The 6312-nt window shown below is 46.0% G+C and overlaps 1 non-coding gene across 1 annotated transcript; it reads right to left on the bottom strand.

The window, feature by feature from the left end:
* Nucleotides 1-1205: 1205 nt before the first annotated feature.
* Nucleotides 1206-1277, bottom strand: TRNAC-ACA. Its single transcript has one exon. It is a non-coding gene; the product is annotated as a tRNA-Cys (tRNA).
* Nucleotides 1278-6312: the final 5035 nt, after the last annotated feature.

Below are 6312 nucleotides of genomic sequence, written 5' to 3'. Positions count from 1 at the left end.
ATAGGTGTTCTGAGGAATATGAATGTGTCACACATTTAAAGAAAGTAAATGAGAAGCTGCTTTCCTTTTGATACCTTCTTCAAAAGATAGAAATTGTCCATTGATGTTTTTTTATCATCAGAAGAATAGTTCTTACAGAAACAACATCTACAAAATTCTATATGATACCAGAAGATAATGTTAGGGGAATAATCTAGAAGAATAAATCTGTACCAGTTACCAGTTATCGATTTATTGCCTCTTAGCCTCACAGTCACCCTTTGCTCTGAGACAGTGGGTGGTCACTTTAATCACCTTCACTGAGTGTGATGCTGGGCTTTCTCAGTAGAGGGCGCTGGAGGGCAGGAGAGGACTACCCTGCCGTCTGGGCTGCTGCCTGGTGCTGGTGTGGCGTGTGTGAGGATATTTGATGGAGTTCTGCCCCATCCATGGGTCGCCTCAGTCTCAGCTCTGTGGACCAGAAACTACACCCCCTGAAGGATTTCTGCTTGCATCCATGTCCCAGAGGCATTCTGCCAGCACCCACCCCCAGACCCTGTGCAGATAACCTGACTCGCAGGCCACTGAGCGGCCACACCCTCTGTAGACACCCACTCCCTGTGAATAGCTAAGCTGCGGGCTGCCTCCTGCCTGCCCAGGGACTGCAGACCGGCCTCTGTTCTGGGAAAACCAGCAAACTTCTCTGGTATCAGTGGACTGAGCTCTCCAAGGAGCTCTGAATCCCGGCCTTTGTGAGGGAGGTGGCGGGGCTTTCCAAGTTTATCTTTCCTTGGGTACTCCTCCTTAGCTCAAGGGTATTTTACAGAATTTTGTTACATTCAATAGACACTTGTTTATCAGAATTCAGTAATTTCTTAAACTTCCACAGGTAAAGCAATAGCAATACTGAGGTTTTAGCAAGAAATGCGATTACTTTTCTATGCGCATAAGATTTGAGAATAATTTTTAGAATGACATAGGGATAAGGGAACTGGTTTCTTCATTCACAACTTTTTCTTACCTACTTTTGATTTTAGGCTTTTGAAATCGGGTGATGGCATCTTTTACTTCTCAAAGGAAATGAACATGAAAGTTAAAGTGAAGTCGCTCAGTCGTGTCCGACTCTTTTGCAACCCCATGGACTGTAGCCCATCAGGTTTCTCCGTCCATGGGATTTTCCAGGCAAGAGTACTGGAGTGGGTTGCCATTTCCTTCTTCAGGAGATCTTCCCAACCCAGGGATTGAACCCGGGTCTCCTGCATTGTAGGCAGACGCTTTACCGTCTGAGCCACCAGGGAAGTCATGAACATAGTTTTGTTTCATTAGCTTGACTGTCAGATTCAAGTCAAGAGAAATTCTAACTCACAGATAGCATGAAACTAGTGGTAAAACAATAGAAATCTGAGTGTGGTCCCCACTGAAATGGCAGTCATAATTTCAGGTTAGTATAGGTATCATGTATGTGCTTGGGACAATGGCTCAGATGGTACAATCTGCCTGCAATGCAGGAGGCCTGGGTTCGATCCTTGGGTCAGCATGATCCCCAGGAGGAGGGCATGGCAACCCATTCCAGTATCCTTGCCTGGGAAATCCCACAGACAGAAGAGCCTGGCAGGCTATGGTCCATTGTTGCAAAGAGACATGGCTGAAGTGACCGAGCATGCATGCACAGGCATCATGGCAGCACTTCAGATTAGCGACGTTGTGAGAGATACGCTGATTCCTTCAGGGGAAAAATAATTCGTGCACTTGAGCCTGAATAAGAGCTTGCATGTATGTGTGTGCTTAGCCGTGTCCGACTCTTTGTGACCCCGTGGACTGTAGCCCGCCAGGCTCCTCTGTGCACAGGATTTCCCTGGCAAGAAAATTGGAGTGGGTTGCCATTTCCTACTCCAGGGGATCTTCCTGACCCTGGGATCAAACCAGCATCTCCTGCATTGGCAGATGGATTCTTTACTACTGAGCCACTTGGGAAGCTCTTAGACTGTTTAAAACAAATCGAGGGGAGAATGAGTAGGGGGGGAAAACCCTACATCACAATCCTGAGGATGATATAATCATGGGGACAATATTAACTCATAATAATGTAATCATGAGAGTAAATGTGACAGGGCTTTGAATTTCTGGGATTTTTATGACATGTGTTTATGCCAGTCTAATTGTGATCCTAAATGACAGGTGTAAGAGGCTCTTGGATGTTAGAATACCTTAGAATAAACTGGGGAACTTGTTCAGGGGTAGGTTCCCAGACTACTTGGTTGTGTCCCAGTAACTGGCCTTTTTATCAAGTACCTCTTATTCTGATGAAGATGCTGACTGTACTTTGAGAAACCATGACTGACTTAGTGCCTGAATGAGCTCCCTTAAGAAAAGTGAAGTTTAATTTAGAAATAAGAATAAACTGGAACACGGTTCGTGTGTCCCTGATACTAAAATGGCCTTTATCATTTTACTCTATGCTTCGTCCCAGAGTTCAGGCAGTAAGAATACCCCGTCCCCAGTAACCTGTTTCTGTGTAGAAAGGCCCCTTCATGTTCGGTTCGCCTGGCCATGTCTGGCTGGAAATGGAAAAGTTATTTAGGGCTGAAGTTCTTCCTTTTTCCTCCCAGCAGGAAGGTGAATAAAACTCATTTGTTCCAAGAAAGGAAAATAATTCCAATCCAACCGATTAAAGCCAATAATATCATGGAAAATTAAAGGGAAAAGTTTGGAATCATGTTAAGAATAAAAAGCTAAAAAAAAAAAAATAAAAAGCTTCCCTGGTGGTTCAGATGGTAAAGAATCTGCCTGTCACTTAGGTGACCCAGGTTTGATCCCTGGGTCAGGAAGGTCCCCTGGAGAAGGGCATGGCAACCCACTCCAGTATTCTTGACTGGAGAATTCCATGGACAGAGGAGCCTGGCAGGCTATAGTCCATGGGGTCACAAAGAGTTGGACATGACTGAGTCTGGTGTTGGATTGGAGAAGACTCTTGAGAGTCCCTTGGACTGCAAGATCCAACCAGTCCATCCTAAAGGAGATCAGTCCTGAGTGTTCATTGGAAGGAGATGCTGAAGCTGAAATTCCAATACTTTGGCCACCTTATGTGAAGAGCTGACTCATTTGAAAAGACCCTGATGCTTAGAAAGACTGACGGTGGGAGGAGAAGGGGACGACAGAGGATGAGATGGTTGGATGGCATCACTGACTCAATGGACATGAGTTTGAGTGGATTCCGGGAGTTGGTGATAGACAGGGAGGCCTGGCGTGCTGCGGTTCACAGGGTTGCAAAGAGTTGGACATGACTGAGTGACTGAACTGAACTGAGTGACTAACACTTGAGTGAAGAATAAAAAGCCAGCATTTTTCAAGGTCTCGAAGAAAAACAGCCCAATATCTTAATAAAACATGCCTGAATAAGCGGTATGTGTGCTAAGTCGCTTCAGTCATGTCTGACTCTTTGAGACCCCATAGACTGTAGCCTGCCAGGTTCCTCTGTCCATGGGATTCTCCAGGCAAGAATACTGGAATGGGTTGTCATGCCCTCCTCCAGGGAATCTTTCCGACCCAAGGATCGAACCCGCGTCTCCTGCAGCTCCTGCATTGCAGGCAGATTCCTCACCACTGAGCCTCCAGGGAAAATCCCAAATAAGGTAGAACTCATATTAGGAATGACTGTGATCTACCTTTTAAACTCAGAAGTAACTCTGGATCAGACAGTAATAATGGAGTAATAGGAAGACTGGGATGTCCCAGACTGGTTTCGGCTTTATATGCCCCAATGAACCTCAGTTAGCCCTCATTCCTCATCTGAATAGACTCTAGGGAGCTGACCCAAACTGGCTAATGTTCAAGTCTGAAAACCAGTTGCGCAAAACAAAACCTAAAATGATCCCCTGGAGCAAAAGAAAAAAAAATATTTGGTTTCGACAGTGCCTCTGGGAGGAACTCCAGACACTTTCGCTGCGGACCCTCCCTGCATTCTTTGGGGTTAAGCAGCCACAAGAAGCAAAACAGCATGAGAAAAGGCTGAGTCAGATGACATGTAGCAACAAGCCCAGGCACTTCTCCAAGGGCCCAGGACACCGGAGGCCTCCCAGTGTTGTCCTTCCTTGGAACTTTGAAGGCTTCTTGAGTTATAAGCAGCAAGGCCATCCTTGCTGATTCTTGATTCTCATGAGATTTGCTCTCTCTGAAAGGACCGCATCCACAGGGACAATTATTGACTGAACAAACATTCCTGATGATGTCATTTGTGCCCTGAGATCTTGACCAGCAACTTGCTCATGGTTGCTGTGCTCATGATTTTGGCTGAGGATAATTGGAGGGAAAATGTGGCTTCTGCTGTAGATGATTGTTTTTTTAATAGTGGGGAAAGAATGTGAAGTAGGAAAGGGATAAAGAATAGGCCGATTTTCTAGTTAAAGTTAATGATGAAACCTGTGTTAGATTCCTTCTCATCAGAGCACAAAGGTCAAGTCCTATTATAAATACCACACCCACTTGCAAGTTAATTTCATAGTCACACTCGGTTCCTCACTCCTGTCACATCACAGAACATTTCAGTGGAGCAAAAGAGGGGATACCACAGAGTGTCATCACTTTCGGGTGCTTGGCGCGCCTTGAAGCATCACCTGCTGCTCTCCTCTGGGGGGTCACTTCCTTTGACATGTATCAGTTAGAGAAGTGATGAAAAAGACTGAATGTGTACGATGTTCCCAAATGCTTAAGGAGAATTTAGAAGAGCGTTGGGGACTCCCCCGGTGGCTCAGTGATAGGGAAGCCACCTGCGCGCGGGGGAGACATAGGTTTGATCACTGGTCCAGGAGGATCGTGCATGCCACAGTGCAGCTGGGCCTGTGTACCCCAACTACTGAGCCTGTGCTCTCGAGCCCTAGAGCTACAACTACTGAAGCCCTCACGCCCTAGAACCTGTGCTCCACAACAAGAGAAGCTGCCGCTGCGAGAAGGCTGCATGCTGCAACTGGGGAGTGGCCCCGGACTGCTGTAACTAGAGAAAAGCCTGCGCCAGCGGTGAGGACCTAGCACAACCAAAAATAATAAATAATGAAACCGGGAATTTAAAAAAGTGATGGGAGTTGGGAACCCCCCCCCCAAAACCCCCGAATCCCCTGGGGAATTTCACTAGTAGCTGTCAGAGACATATGCTGGTTACCTTTAACCTGTTTTGACCTCAAGACACCACCAAGGGTCAGTGAGGCACACCGCTTGGTTAACCACCAGCTGGAGTTGCTCTCAGGCTCCTGTGTTGGCCTAATTCTGGTGAAAGGTCCGTAAGAGGCACTGTTTTTTACTTCAAAATGACCACACAGTGTGGCTGTTGCATGCTGTCCCCGGTTCTACTAATTTCCTGGGATTCTGGAGCCTTGAGATGCAAGAGAAGCTTTTGAAAACATTCCTGGGAAACCAAGGAACAGTCTTGTAATGCAGTCTGACAGTGTAAAACCCCCAAAGAATGTAGCAGTGATTTTGTTATGGTTCACAAGAAATCTGTGGGTGGCCCATTGATCTTAAGTTCATCAAAATACATCTGTATCAGGAACCAAAACTAAACATTTTTGAAGTGCTTAACCAGAAAACTTTCAATAATTAAACTGTACCAAGATATTCTATGAATTTTATCCTCCCAGTTCTCTCGGACTGGCTACTATCATACTTGTAGCCCAGATCAGCACAGGTGGGCCCCAGCTGAGGATTCAACATGAAAGCACAGCTGGGGATGGCTGTTGCCATCTCCAGCAGCTGACAACACAACCTGGTCACTGGCCCATCACCCCTGTCCACCATCCAGTCTATCTTAAGAGACTTATAGCTTGGGCTCACGAGTGTCCTCTCAGATGTTGCTATTGAAGCAGAACAGTGCAAAATCAGTCTTCAGAGTTTGAGGAGGGGAGTTTTCATAAGTGTGGTTGATGAGTTTGACATTTCAGAAGAAACTTTTGTGAAAAACATGATTAAGACAGCCTGCTAATATCTCTCACTAAATAAGCTGGACTTAGCTCAAATTTCATAGCAGGACAGCATGAACTCAGTTTTGAATTGACTTGGGTTCTAGTCTCCTTATTAACAGGTTGGAGAGTTGTCCTCATCAGTGGGATTTAGCTTTCTCTCTGCCCCAGTGATAATGACAAGAAGCACTAGGAAAGGATGTGACGACCATGGTGCATAAAGCCTTCCTGGGAAAGAGTGTGGTGTTCTGCTTGTTGCAGGGGTAAAGTGGTGAGCTGGCAGCCGTGGCGGCTGGGACTTCCCCATACTCAATTTAAAACAAGCGCTGAAGCTCAACTCACATGTCAGGAGTTTAAGAAAAAAAGTCTCCACACTCAAGGTGAC

Source organism: Cervus canadensis, chromosome 26 (assembly GCF_019320065.1).
Source record: "Cervus canadensis isolate Bull #8, Minnesota chromosome 26, ASM1932006v1, whole genome shotgun sequence".
In the NCBI taxonomy this organism is placed as follows: Eukaryota; Metazoa; Chordata; class Mammalia; order Artiodactyla; family Cervidae; genus Cervus; species Cervus canadensis.
This window is presented reverse-complemented; position numbering and strand designations above follow the sequence as displayed.